Genomic DNA, 15,595 nt, shown 5'->3' with positions numbered 1-15,595 from the left:
CCATCAGTTTGGGGGTGACAAGTAGTACTAAAAAGCAGTTTAGTCCCCAACTTAGCCCATAAACATCTCCAAAAGTGGCTAAGAAATTTAGTATCACGATCTGAAACAATAGTATTTGGCACACCATGCAAGCGAATAATTTCACGAAAGAACAAATCAGCAACTTTAATAGCATCATCGCTTTTATGACATGGTATAAAGTGTGCCATTTTCGAGAATCTATCCACGACAACAAATATGCTATCCCTCCCCTTCTTTGTTCGAGGTAAACCTAAAACAAAGTCCATAGGTATATCCTCCCAAGGAACACTAGGTACAGGCAAAGGCATATATAAACCATGAGGATTGAGTCGTGACTTAGCTTTCTGACATGTAGTGCAGCGAGCAACAAAGTGCTCAACATCCCGTCTCATCTTTGGCCAAAAGAAATGTGTAGCAAGTACGTCCTCCGTCTTCTTCACGCCAAAGTGTCCCATTAGTCCTCCTCCATGTGCCTCCTGCAACAACAAAAGACAAACGGAGCTAGCTGGAATGCATAGCTTGTTAGCACGGAAAACAAATCCATCATTAACGACGAACTTGTTCCAAGTTGTTCCTTCTTTACAATTGTGCAATACATCTTTAAAATCAGCATCATGCACATATTGATCTTTGATGGTCTCCAAACTAAATATTTTGAAGTCAAGTTGTGAAAGCATATATAGCGACGAGACAATGCATCAGCAACAACATTTTCTTTACCCTTCTTGTGTTTAATGACATAAGAGAAAGTCTCAATGAATTCAACCCATTTAGCATGTCTACGATTCAGTTTAGCTTGACTTTTAATATGTTTCAAAGATTCATGATCAGAATGTATAACAAATTCTTTGGGCCATAAATAATGTTGCCATGTTTCTAAAGTCCGAACAAGAGCATATAATTCTTTATCATAAGTAGAATAATTCAGACTAGGCCCACTCAATTTTTCAGAAAAGTATGTAACAGGTTTGCCATCTTGTAATAACACACCTCCTAATCCAATTCCGCTAGCATCACATTCAAGCTCAAAAGTCTTATTAAAATCAGGAAGTTGGAGTAAAGGAGCATGTGTCAACTTATCTTTCAACACGGTGAAGGCTTCTTCCTGTGCGGTACCCCAAACAAAAGGCACATCCTTCTTTGTAAGCTCATTGAGAGGTGCAGCAATGGTGCTGAAATCTCTCACAAAACGCCTATAGAATCCAGCGAGGCCAAGAAAACTCCTCACTTGTGTGACCGTTTTGGGCTGCGGCCAACTCTCAATAGCTTCAATCTTGGCTTTATCAACTTCAATTCCCTATGGAGTAACAACATAGCCAAGAAAAGACACTCAGTCGGTGCAAAAGGTGCACTTCCCAAGGTTACCAAACAAACGTGCATCACGTAGAGCAATAAAAACAGCACGTAAATGTTCCAAATATTCCTCCAAAGATCTGCTATAAATCAATATGTCATCAAAGTAAACTACCACAAATCGTCCAATGAAAGCACGTAAAACTTCGTTCATTAATCTCATGAAAGTACTAGGTGCATTAGTTAACCCAAAAGGCATGACTAACCACTCATATAATCCAAACTTAGTTTTAAATGTTGTTTTCCATTCATCCCCCAATTTCATACGAATTTGATGGTATCCACTACGCAAATCAACTTTGGAGAATATCATAGAGCCACTCAATTCATCAAGCATATCATCTAGCCTAGGAATAGGATGACGATAACGAATAGTAATATTATTAATGCCTCTACAATCAACACACATACGCGATGTACCATCCTTTTTTGGCACTAGAATAATAGGAACAACACAAGGACAAAGGGATTCGCGTATATAACCTTTGTCAAGAAGCTCTTGTACTTGACGCATAATCTCCTTCGTCTCCTCTGGATTGGTACGGTATGGCGCACGGTTTGGCAGTGAAGCACCGGGAATTAAGTCAATCTGATGCTCAATCCATCGAATAGGCGGTAATCCTAGTGGCACGTCTTATGGAGAGACGTCAGTGAACTCCTGCAAAATGTTAGTGACAGCAGGAGGCAAAGAGGAAGGCACGTCCTCGAATGAAAATAATGCCTCTTTGCACACAAAAGCATAGCAAACAGATTTGCTAAAATCTAGCTCATCAATATCAGATTTAGTGGCAAGTAAACATGCACTTTTCAATTTAATTTCAGAAGCAACACTAGATGGTTTACTATTAGGATTCATTTGTTGCTCAAATTCTTTTGCCACAATCTGATTTTCACTCTTATTTTTCTCCTGTTTTGCTTTATTAGCTCTATTAAGATCATCTGTCAAAATGGACTCAGGAGTCATAGGAAGCAAAGTAATATTTTTATCCTTATGAACAAGAGTATACTAATTGTTTCTACCATGGTGTACAGAATTTTTATCAAATTGCCATGGTTGACCAAGTAATAAGGAACATGCTTGCATAGGTACCACATCACAATCAACATAATCAGCATATGTAGAGATACTAAAATGCACACGAACAGTACGTGTTACCTTAACCTTGCCGCTGTTGTTGAACCATTGGATGTAGTAAGGATGTGGATGTGGTCTTGTGGTGAGAGATAGCTTCTCCACCATCTCCATGCTAGCCAAGTTGTTGCAGCTCCCTCCATCTATGATGACGCGCACAGAACGTTCCTTCACAACTCCCTTTGTATGGAACAAATTGTGCCTCTGATGTTGCTCAGCTTGTGTAACTTGCACACTCAAAACACGTTGAGAAACTAAACATTCATACCTGTCAGCGTCTTCAGGAGCCATGTATTGCGCCTCATGATCAGAATCATCTCCACTATGTTCTTCACTTGTAATAAGGGCTAAAGTCTCCTCATCATAGTCACTAGCAGACTCATACCCACCATCCTCAGTAGCAATCATCACACGCTGAGATTTGCATTCTCTCACATAATGACCTCTCCCCTTACAACGACGACAAATAATATCACTTGTGTGCCCTGTTGATGCCATGGAAGAAGAAGAGCTCTGTGTAGGCCCGGCGGGTGCGCTCTTGGCAGATAGTGGTGGTTGTGCCTGCATTCTTGTATCACGGCTGGAGGTAGCAGCTGATGGAGGTGCTGGTGTAGTGGAAGTAGAGGATGCACGCGGTGTCCATGATGAAAGTCGACCTGCAGAAAAGTTAGTTCGCGCTAATGCTTGTCGATCCTGCACTTCACGTTCAGCTTTACAAGCAAGATGGAATAAATGAGTGATATTAGTATACTCCTTATACTCTAGAATGGTCTGAATCTCTCTATTTAATCCACCTATAAAACGTGCAAGTATAGCTTCATTCTCCTCAACAATACCACATCTAATCATGTCAGTTTGTAATTCCTGATAATATTCTTCTACAGAATTTTTTCCTTGTCTTAAACGCTGCAATTTTTGAAGCAATTCACGTTGATAATATGGTGGAACCCAACGAGTACGCATAGCAGTTTTCAAAGCAGCCCAAGTAGTTGGAATAGGATATAATCTACAATGTTCAGACCACCATACACATGCAAAACTAGTGAAAGCACAAACAGCAGCGGCAACCCGTCTCTCCTCGGGATATTGTAAACATGTAAAACATTGTTCAGTTTATAAATCCCAAGTAAGATATATATCAGGAACATATCTACCCTCAAATGGTGGAATATTCAATTTTAGTTTCGGAATATGGTCATTATCTCGTACCTAAGGTGGTAGTGCAGGCCTACTGTTGCGAATATATACCTGAGGTCGACCTGCTGGTGGTGGTGCTGGTGGCTACATGTAGTTCTGATTTTGATCAACCTCATCCCCATAATAGTCCTCCACCTCTGCAGTAACAGCAGGAGCTATAGAAGCACCAACAGCAGTAGCAGCAGCACCAGAATTTTGTCCTGGCTCAATAGGAACACGCTGTGCTCGTCCATACTGATTCGGAAGGGGGCGTTGTTGTAGTTGTTGTTGTTGTAGAGGTGCGATAGGTGCAGCCGGCGGTGGTTGTGGAAAATGCGCGAGCAATTCATTAAACTTGCTATCAAGCTTTGTTTCGAACGTCTTCTCAATGCCATCTATCTTCTCCATGGCCTCGTCAAATCTGTTTAGCACATCTTGCACCGGTCCACTCATCATTTGCTGAAATTTATCATGTAGTTGTTTGTTCATCAGGTTCTCCCAATCAGTCTCATCGGCTTGTGATCCTACCATGGTTAGCAGCAAATAGAAACACACAAGAATATGATCCTACAGACTACTAAGGAGTGGTGGTGGTGTATCACAAACCCGTGAAGCAAATCTCAAATTCTTACCAGTTCTTACCCAGCAGCAGGCGGTGATCGGCAACTGTTGTAGTCAAAACTCTCAAATCTTGGATAGAGCAATTACCAGGGAGAGTCAAACGCACGACGTAGATGTATGTGGAGCTGGGAAGGCTTATAAAATGGTAGCAAAAAGGGTCAACAATAATCAATTCAGAGATGCAAAGTTGAATAAACGCTCAACGACGGTACTATGCTGGTCCTAGGCTAGACTGTGCTAGAGACGCGAGCCTAGAACACCAACAAAATCACGGCGCGGCACGTAAACAAGGGAGGAGCAAACTCTGAAAAAAAATTCTCTTTTTTCCCCTTTTTTGCACTTTTTTTTCCTCTTTTTTTCCTCTTTTTTTTGCTCCACAACAATTCTTTTTCGAAAAAGTCTACAAATGGTCTAAAAACTGCCTAGCCAGAATTTTCCAGACTTGGTTTTTTTTGAGTTTGGAACTATTTATCTACTGCGGGTAGCACGGAAATTGGGGAGTCCTTCTCTGTCCCGACTCGGAGTATGGCGTGATCTAGAAAACCAAAACAGAGTAACAAAATACTGGACTCGGAATAGGACTGGTGGCGGAGATGAAATTGGTGGAACTCGGACTGGTGGCGGAGATGAATCTGGTGGAACTCGGACTGGTGGCGGAGATGAATCTGGTGGAACTCGGACAGGTGGCGGATATATGTTGCAGGTGGACTCGGATTGGTGTGATGGCATCGGATATGTGGTGGCGTATATGGATTCAGATTGGCGGTGAATATGTGGTGGTGGTATATGGCAGCAGCGACGATGATGATGCGGTGGTGATATATGGCAGCGGTGACGTGACAACCTGTGAACAGAACTCGAAACTCTAAAAGACTAGATGCTAAGACCAGCAACTTGACACGACGATGCAACTGCAAATTCAACAAAGCAAATACAGAAAAGATTATGCAAAGGCTCAGATTGGTTCGGATGGGATGAACTAACCCTATTTTTTTGGCTTTTTCGTGGACTATAGGTATGAAGAACAGACTCGATCTAAACTACGAAAAACTATAAAATCTCACCGAGCTACCTGGAAATCTGATACCACTTGATAGAGGCAAAGGTGTCCCGTCTTTCGATGAGATGATGGATATCGCTTAGGTGGAAATCGACTTTGACGATCCAACTACGAACGTGCGAGGACGTCGCGCCTTAGCAATCGCTAAACCAACTCCGAGAGGTTATTGACCATGCCGGAGCACGATCAACCTGACCACGAGGGTCTGTTTCCTGCGAGCAAACGAAGAACAAGCAAGAAACTGAGATTGCAATCTGGATATTACGAATATAAGATGAAAGCTTTATTGATCAAGGTGGGGTTCTGAGACGTCTTTGTCTGGTCGTTGAACACAAACGAAGTACGCGAAGTTGCAGCTATGGCGAACTTTAATCTAAACAAACCCAAAGTCTAAACGGTGCCCTAAGGGCTGTATATATGGAGGAAGAGGGGGGAATATCGTGGCCCTTGGTGGAGGGGTCCGAAATCAACCCTATTTCTTGTTTCCACACACATACGGACTCTAAAAATAGCCTATACTTATGTATTTCGAAATTACATGGGCCTGGCCCAATAATAAGGTGGCGCAACACCTAGAATAGCCTCGGGATGAAATTTATGAAGTGGCATCTTGTATATTTCGTCCAAGGCTTCATGCACCCATTATGGTGGCTTCAAAGTCCTGAAATCATCACTCGTAACTCCGTTCTTGTTCCCCTTGTGCATGCCTTCATCTCCATGCTTGTTCGTGCTCCAATGTCCATCCTTCTCCAAGTGAGGCCCTTCATTTGTAAGCAGACAAATGTATCCAATTTTGGCAGCATCATATTCTCATGAACATTAGAATCATTACCAAGAAACGAAAGTACCTGATAATTTAATTGGCGGGCGCGTGCTCTAGTAATTGGTCCAGTATATGTAGCAGTAGGGGCTGTGGGTGTAACAATGGTATTGATGTCCTTATCATTATATAACTAAAGAATTTCTAGACTCAACTTCGACCAGTTTGGCTTGGTAATCCTACAGGCAGTCAAGCTCTGATACCAAAGCTGTCAGGACCCCGATCCAATGCCACACCGATCTAGCATGTAACACTTCTTATCACTTTGCGGCCTCACGCACGGTATTCCCACGGGTGTCGCCTTACCAGGTATCCACTTTCACTTCTCTATGAACTGTTATTGGCAACCCAGAAGTCCTTTACCGCGGACCGGCAATTCGAATAGATGATGTTAACCCTGCAGGGGTGTACTTCTTCATACATGTTTCCACCACTTAGCGTTTGCACACGACATGTGCTCTAAAGACTTCAAGCGAAAGCCGACGTGGGTGTAGACCATGACCTACCTAAACACTCAAGTCTCTAGTCCAGGTTTATCGCTTATTCAGGTTCCATCCGCAGGGATTCCGGTCAAGGTTTCCACATACAGCCCCGAACGATGTGTACAGGGTTCCGCGACACCAAACGGGCGCCCGGTATACCCGGCCACGTGCCTACCGCATCACAGCCCACCCCTCCGGTCAGCGCTGCGCACGACCTCCAGCATACTACAAACACCAGAAACTACTTGCAACTCCTGGACAGAGGATAAGGGTGATTAAGAAGTCGAGCGGGGTCATATTTCAGGGCCCAATGCATGGTAGTAGCTGTTTCATGGCTCACAAACACAGAACTCAGTTGCTTAGGACGGCTTCAATGAGACAACCCACCATGTACTCCTACATGGCCTCCCACCACTACCTTTACCAAATCGTGTTCACACACTTAGCTCACACACAGTAGGACATGTTCACACACCTTTGATTCATCCCGAATGAATCAGACGTGACTCAACTCTAAGCAGTAGCAGGCATGACAAACAAGCATGAATGAGTAGGCATATCAGGGCTCAAACAACTCCTACTCATGCTAGTGGGTTTCATCTATTTACTGTGGCAATGACAGGTCATGCCGAGGATATAGGGATTCAGCTACCACAGCAAGTAACAGATGAATCATCGTTGTCCTAACGCAGTAAAAGAGAGCAGGAGCGAGAGAGTAGGATTGTATCGGAATAAACAAGGGTTTTTTGCTGGCCTAGCACTTCCGAAGAGGATAATACTCTTCATCGGTGTCATCAAACTCATTGTCGAAACCACGTCTACTGAGAGGGGACAAATACCGGCAAACAAGACCACAATCAATGCAATGCAACAATATGATGTATGATCATGACATGTCAATATGTTGTGTTCTGAGCTAATGCAACTAGCAACAGGTTAAATGAAGTTGGTTTGAATCCAAGATTCAAATTCAAACTCCATATGTGGAAATTCAAACTCCACATAAGGCATTTCAAATGCCATTAATTCGAATTGTCATATACAGTAGCTTTAGGTTGCTCAAACATGCATGAAAATGCCATAAAAAGATTCCTTGTATTTTTCTGATAATTTTTCATATATAAATTATTTCATTCTGAGCTACGGTTGATTTCCTATGATTTTAAAAAGTTTTAACTATTTTCTAAAATAAATAAATCGTTTAGATTTATTTAAAATCCAGAAAAGGGTTTATTGCATCATCACTGCGTCAGGATGACATCAGCGAGTCAACAGGGCGGTCCAGGTCAAACCTGACGTGTGGGGGCCACACGTCTGTGACAGAGGGCTGTTTAGCTCACTAACAGGTGGGACCGGTCAACGGCCATGTCAGCAAAGTCAATGCTGACGCGTGGGTCCAGTCGGGTTGGATTAGTTCTAACTAATTTCGTTAGTTGGTTAATTGAACGGATGGGGCCCATGTGTGAGTGGGTCAGGGGGCTAATTAGTGGCGTCTTAGACACTAATGACGGTGCCACGTCAGCTCACCGGTGGTTAGCCGCCGGCGACCAAACAGGGCAGTGGAGGCGCTCGGGAAAATGCCCATAGGGCTCGGTTTTGGACGCGGTTTGCGGCTACGGAAAGCTAAGAGTCTTGCGCATCCAACGGAGGCAACAACTCGCGCCAGAGTGGACTAAATCAACGACGGCGACAACTTCTGTGGCGGCCGGAGTTCGAGCGAGCTCGGGTTCGGTGTTAGAGAGCACGGCAGAAGGAGCTGGTGCATGCGTTCGGCTCATGGGAGCACGGTGACACGGCTCAAAAGCGGGCGGAGGCAGCTCTGGCCGCGGCAGCGACATGGCACGGCGGCGGTGAGATTCGGGCACGGCGGTGAAGCTAGCTGGGGGCGCAAAAAGCAGAGAGAGGAGAGGGGGGAGACATAGTAGCTCACAGGGAGGATGGGGAGAGGGTCAGCATGCTCGAGGAAGGCTTGACGGCGGAGGAAACCCGGCTGCAATCTCCCGTGGCCGAGGAAGAAGATGAGGTCGAGGACGACGCGTCGGGGCTCTTCCGGTCGCCTGAGCCGACGGAGAGGGCTACGGCGATGATTCAGAGCTCCTGGACTGCTCAAGGGTAGGAGGGAGAGGCGGTGGCCGCGACTATGGCGGCAGCGACCTCGCAGGCGTCTCGGCCATGGTGGAGAGGGCGAGAGGGAGACAAGGGGGAGAGTGTGGGGCGGTCAGAGCGATCCAGATGGCTCTCGCGGGTCTGTCCGCGGTGCCACGCAAGCTAGCAGGCAGGAGGTGGCATGGGCGCGTGTGTGCACACAGCAAGCACGTGCTTGGCGTCCTTCTAGCGCGGTGGATACGACGACTGGCAGCGCCAGTCAGCTGGGCCAGAGTAGATGGGCCGCCTGGTAAGTGCTCCGGGTAGGTTCTCTCTCTCTGGTTTTCCTATTTATTAATGTTTTCTATTTTCTGCAAGTGGTTTTGATTTGATTTAAAACATCAAATCATTTTTTAACTTTCTGTAAATTGTATGTGAGATCTGGAACTAGTCCAAGGTCACAGGCAACTTACAAAAATATTTGAACTTTATTTCTTATATAACAGAAATAAATTCAACTCAAATATGTCATTGGTTTAAGTCAAAGGCCCAAAATAAATATTTTTGTGATTCCAAAAATATTGGTTTGAGTTTTACCTCTTACCAATATTTTCACAGAGTAACAGGAACATTCCTTTGGACTCATTTGATGAGAATTAAATGTTGATTACTTTTAAAAGGCTTCTGAGGCTTTGAAAATCCCCTCAATTCAAATTTCAGAATTTAGACATGATGATCATGCAAGGACAAGCAAAGGTTAAACTAGGGCTGTGACATGCTTGATTTCGACTCCGAAGACATCGACGGTATGGACCACGATGCCGGAGAAGAACCGGAACCACCGCCCATAGGGCGCTGGACAGCCACCTCATCATATGATATATATATATGGTGGACACACCCAAAGAAAGCAATGGTGATGAGGCAACGGAGGATAACCCCCTTGAGAAACAACCTAAGCGTCTGCGTCAGCAGCGCTGCTCTAAGCCCCGCCATAGCAAAAATAGCGATACTCGCACAAGAGACAATAGCACTCCGGATGATGCCGAAGACGAAAACAATCCCGCCCATCCATGCTTCGAGCAAGCCGGACGGGAGGATGGGCAAGCTAGCCATGAAAAACAGGCAATGGACGGAGACTTAGAGGATGACAATTACATGCCCCTCTCCAAAGACGAGGTGAGCCTCAGCGACAAAGAATTTATCGTGCATGAGGATCCCGTCGAGCAGGAGCGCTTCAAGCACCGGCTTATAGCCACTGCAAAAAGCTTGAAGAAAAAGTAGCAGCAGCTTCAAGCTGATCAAGATCTACTAACTGATAGATGGACTGAGCTCCTGGCAGCTGAGGAATACGGACTCAAGCACCCAAACAAAAGTTACCCAAAGCGCATGTTGTTACCTAAATTCGAGGAGGAGGCACTAGAGCCTACACTACCAGCACGGGATGTGGCTGACCGGCCACCTCATGGCCGAGATAAAGCGGCATATCAGCCCGAACACGAGCCTGCACCCCGTCGCCAAACAAATAAAAACTCGAAGGCCCAGGCTACACGCATGACCTGCGAGACAAATTGTAAAACAAAGTAGGACAATCAAGATCAATCTACGGATCACGGGGGCGTGCCCCAATGCGTGACAATGACCGCAATCCGGCCGGGCTGAATACAACAGACCAGACTCAGTTGAACTGCGTCATGATGTAGCCCGGCATAGAGGCACCGCAAACCCCCTATGCTTCACTGATGTAGTAATGGAGCATGAATTCCCAGAAGGGTTTAAGCCCATGAATATCGAGCCCTACGATGGGACTACAGACCCCGCGGTATGGATAGAATATTTCCTTCTCCAGATTCACATGGCCCGCGGGGATGATCTACATGCCATCAAGTACCTCCCACTAAAACTCAAGGGACCGGCGCGACATTGGCTAAATAGTTTGCCGGCAAACTCCATTGGAAGTTGGGAGAACCTGGAAGACGCATTCCTGGATAACTTCCAGGGCACTTATGTGCGACCACCGGATGCTAATGATTTAAGTTACATAACCCAACAACCCGGAGAGTCAGCCAGGAAATTCTGGACTCGATTCCTAACTAAAAAGAACCAAATTGTCGACTGTCTAAATGCCGAAGCCCTAGCAGCCTTTAAGCATAACATCCATGACGAGTGGCTTGCCCGACACCTCGGCCAAGAGAAACTGAAGTCCATGGCAGCCCTCATGACACTCATGACCCGCTTTTGTGCGGGCGAGGATAGCTGGCTAGCTCGTAGCAACAGCACATCAAGAAATCCTGGCAGCTCAGATGCCAGAGACAGCAACGGAAAGCCCCGACGCAGCAGACACAAGCATCGCGATAATGGCAATAACGCTGAAGACACGGACGTCAACGCCGGATTCAGTGGCTCTAAGTCCGGTCAGCGGAAAAAGCCTTTCAAAAGAAACAATTCAGGCCCGTCCAGTCTAGGCCGCATACTCGATCACTCATGTCAAATTCACGGCACCCCTGATAAACCAGCCAACCACACCAACAGAGAATGTTGGGTGTTCAAACATGCCGACAAGTTGAATGCCGAAAACAAGGAAAGGGGGCCGCATAGTGATGACGATGAGGAGCCTCGGCTGCCGAACACAGGAGGACAGAAGAAATTTCCTCCCCAAATAAGAACGGTAAATATGATATATGCAACCCATATTCCCAAGCGGGAACGGAAGTGTGCAGTAAGGGATGTCTACGCGATGGAGCCAGTCGCCCTAAAGTTCAACCCATGGTCTTCTTGTCCGATCACCTTCGATGGCAGGGACCATCCGACTAGTATCCATCATGGCGGTTCGGCCGCGCTGGTCCTCGACCCCATCGTTGACGGATTCCACCTCACACGAGTCCTTATGGACGGTGGCAGCAGCCTGAACCTGCTCTATCAGGATACAGTGCGCAAAATGGGCATCGATCCCTCAAGGATCAAACACACCGAAACCACCTTTAAAGATGTGATACCAGGTGTAGAGGCCTATTGCACGGGCTCAATCACACTGGAAGTAGTCTTCGGATCCCCGGACAACTTCCGAAGCAAGGAGTTATGTCACGCCCAATATGCAACCCTATCCAAGAGGAACTCGAAGGTCCCACCAAGGATAGACCCGCATATTGAAACGCTTTTGCAAGGTGGATATCATTACATCAACATTACATAAATAGATGGGGATACATACAAGAGGCATACAATGCCACACGAATACAACAATACATCATCCATAAGATCAACATCCGACTACGGATGAAACACAAACAGAAGCTCAAACGACATCCACCCTGCTAGCCCAGGCTGCCGACCTGGAACCTATCCCCTGATCAAAGAAGAAGTAGAAGAAGAACTCCAAAACAAGTAACATCGCTCCCGCGTCATGATCATCGCATAAACCTGTACCTGCAACTGTTGTTGTAGTAATCTGTGAGCCACGAGGACTCAGCAATCCCATTACCATGGGTATCAAGACTAGCAAAGCTTAATAGGAAAGGAAGGGGTAAAGTGGTGAGGTTGCAGCAGCGACTAAGCATATATGGTGGCTAACATACGCAAAAGAGAGCGGGAAGAGAGCAAACGAACGGTCGTCAACTAGTAATGATCAAGAAGTGATCCTGAGCTCCTACTTACGTCAATCATAACACATAAATCGTGTTCACTTCCCGGACTCCGCCGAAAAGAGACCATCACGGCTACACACGCGGTTGATGCGTTTTAATTCGGATCTGGTGTCAAGTTATCTACAACCGGATATTAACAAATTCACATCTGCCACATAACCGCAGGCACGGCTCTCGAAAGTTTATACCCTGCAGGGGTGTCCCAACTTAGCCCATGATAAGCTCTCACGATCAACGAAGGATATTCCTTCTCCCAGGAAGACCCGATCAGTCTCGGAATCCCGGTTTACAAGACATTTCGACAATGGTAAAACAAGACCAGCAAAGCCGCCCGATGCGCCGACAATCCTGATAGGAGCTGCACATATCTCGTTCTCAGGGCAACACCGGATGAGCGAAGCATACAGGTACCGACGTAACCAAAGTTGCCAAGGGATGGTCCCGCACGGTGCTCTAGTTTGGGCCAACACTTAGACAAGCATTGGCCCGGGGGGCTAAAATAAAGATGACCCTCGGGTTAATTACTCCCAAGGGAAAGGTATAGGTGGTAGGCAAATGTAAAACCAATGTTGGGCCTTGCTGGAGGAGTTTTATTCAAAGCGAACTGTCAAGGGGGTCCCATAAATCACCCAACCGCGTTAGGGACGCAAAATCCAGGAACATAATACCAATATGACGGAAACTAGGGCGGCAAGAGTGGACCAAAACACCAGGCATAAGGCTGAGCCTTCCACCCTTTACCAAGTAAATAGATGCATTAATAATATAAGAGATATGGTGATATCCCAACATAATCATGTCCACCATGGAGCAATCTTCAACTTCACCTGCAACTAACAACACTATAAGAGGGGCTGAGCAAAGCGGTAACATAGCCAAGCAATGGTTTGCTAGGAAGGGTGAAAAGGTTAGGGCTGACATGGAAATTTGGGGAAGCTTGAAGAACAAGTGAATAGGAAGCGCAGCATAGCGATAGAACGAAGCAACTAGCATAGCAATGATAGTAGTGAGATCCAGGGTAGCGGTCATCTTTCCTGAAATCCCGCTAGGAAGAAGAACGAGACTGTGAAGAAGATGAAGCCACGAAGACGAACCAAGCGTAGACGAACGAATCCTCACGATCACAACGAAACGGAAACTATCGAGAAGAAGCACACAACATGGTAAACACACCACACATAGACAAGACATGATGCATGACAAAGCTAGATGAGGCTACTCATGGCAAGAGATGATGCAAACAAGAACAACATAACAAGGCAAGTTTAAATGAGGGCGGAAACAACATATGACAATTCCGATAAGTCCCCATATGCAAATTTCGAAATTGGTCCTGATCTGAATAAACCTTATATTCAAGTTTTTAAACAGCAAGTTCAGATGCACCACGATGAACTACACGAAATTCTAGTCAAGTTACATATAAAGTTTATTAGATTCGGAGCTACGGCCTAGAAGATATGAGCAAAACAAGTTAAACTTGGCATTGATGCAAAATGCATACAAACATCAAGCAAACACCCCACAACAAGGATGCAACATGATAATATGAAACTTCATGCAAAATCAAGCAACTTTCATATAGAGCACACTCAAAACGGAGCAACGGTTCAACGCATACACTCTATACAAGTTTAAAGGACAAGCTGTCCAAAACAGCAACTAGGCATCAAGCAAGCATCAAAACAATATGGTACAGCACCTCAACATAAGAACAAAAGGCATGGGCATAAAGTACAGGTAAAGCATGACAAAACATGAACACTGAGCCATCTTCAGAAACTACTAGAACATGCTCAAAAGGACATGGCAAGATTGCAAATAATAACAGTTTCAGGCTTGGCAGAAATAACATCAGGTTGCAATGTTTAGAGCTATCAAATAACATGTTACATGAACTTAACATGGCAAACAAATACATGGCATGAATCTACTAACTGCATATAACAAAAGTCCCTTACTGACCATGAGACAAAAGGGCACAGAAGATATGATGGCACCCATGTAAACATAGCAAGTGATATGACAGATTCAGACATGGCAGGAACAACAATAGGTAGGCATGTTGGTGAGCTTTAACCACTCACCATAGAGCAATACATGGCATGAAAATGTGACCAACAGTAAGATGGAATATTTATGAAGATGAACATGGCAAGATTGAGTTCATAGCATGCTTGGATCACTAACAACAACCATGGCAACATTGAACTTAATGTTAACAGGCTGACAACAACATTATTTAGCAAGTTTGGAGCAAGAAAACAACAAGTTACAGCAGGCTATAAATGCAACCAGGGGCATGAATGGATAGAGCATGACATGTATAACAAAACATCCTTAGTGAACATCTCCAGATTATGCATAGAATTACTTGTAGCAGCAGGTTTACATAGCATCATGATATAGCAGATTCAGACTAGCAAAACAGTAACAACAAGTACCCTATTTCACGAGGTCGATGCACTTAGTACAAGACTCACAAAAATTCATGGCTTGCACCCCTGTAAAAATATGACATGATGTATCACAAAACGCATGTAGACATCAAGCTCATAGGATGCACACATCAAATGCAACAAAAATGACAAATCATCAAGTTATAACAGTTTCAGCAGATTAACATCATATAGCACTCTTGCAACAATGATTCGGGCATCAAGATGATCTCAAACAAGCATGTCACAATGGAATGACATGTAGAGCATCTCATGATGAACATTTTGATATATCATGCACGCAAAACGGAGCAGTATGTAAGGAGATATGGCATGTCAAACATAGCATCAGAAAGTTGAAAATCTCAGGGACTTAGTGGAATTTTTACCCTCCGAAAAGTTGGACGGGGTCGAGCGGGACGAGGAGATCCGGGCACGGGGGCGCCGTTTGGATCATGGGCCTGGTGGATCTGGTCCACCCGACCAGATCCGATGAGGGAGGAGCTCCGGCGAGCTATTCCGGCGAGGCGACGATGGCGGGGCCGGTCGGACTGGGCGGAGGAGTGTCGGGGACGGCGAGGTAGTCCGGTGGCCGGCGCTGGGCGGCACGGCACGGGCGCGGCGGTGGCGGGCTTCCGGCGACGAGGCGGGCGGAGGCGCTCGCGGGCGGCGGAGAAAACGGCGGCGGGGTCGGTCATCGACGGCGGGAGGCCTGAGCCAAGGCGGCGGGGACGGCGCGGTCGGCTGGCGGCGCCCGGAGGCG

Source organism: Triticum dicoccoides, chromosome 6B (genome assembly GCF_002162155.2).
Source record: "Triticum dicoccoides isolate Atlit2015 ecotype Zavitan chromosome 6B, WEW_v2.0, whole genome shotgun sequence".
In the NCBI taxonomy this organism is placed as follows: Eukaryota; Viridiplantae; Streptophyta; class Magnoliopsida; order Poales; family Poaceae; genus Triticum; species Triticum dicoccoides.
The sequence above is the reverse complement of the archived record's forward strand: the minus strand, read 5'-3'. Positions refer to the sequence as shown.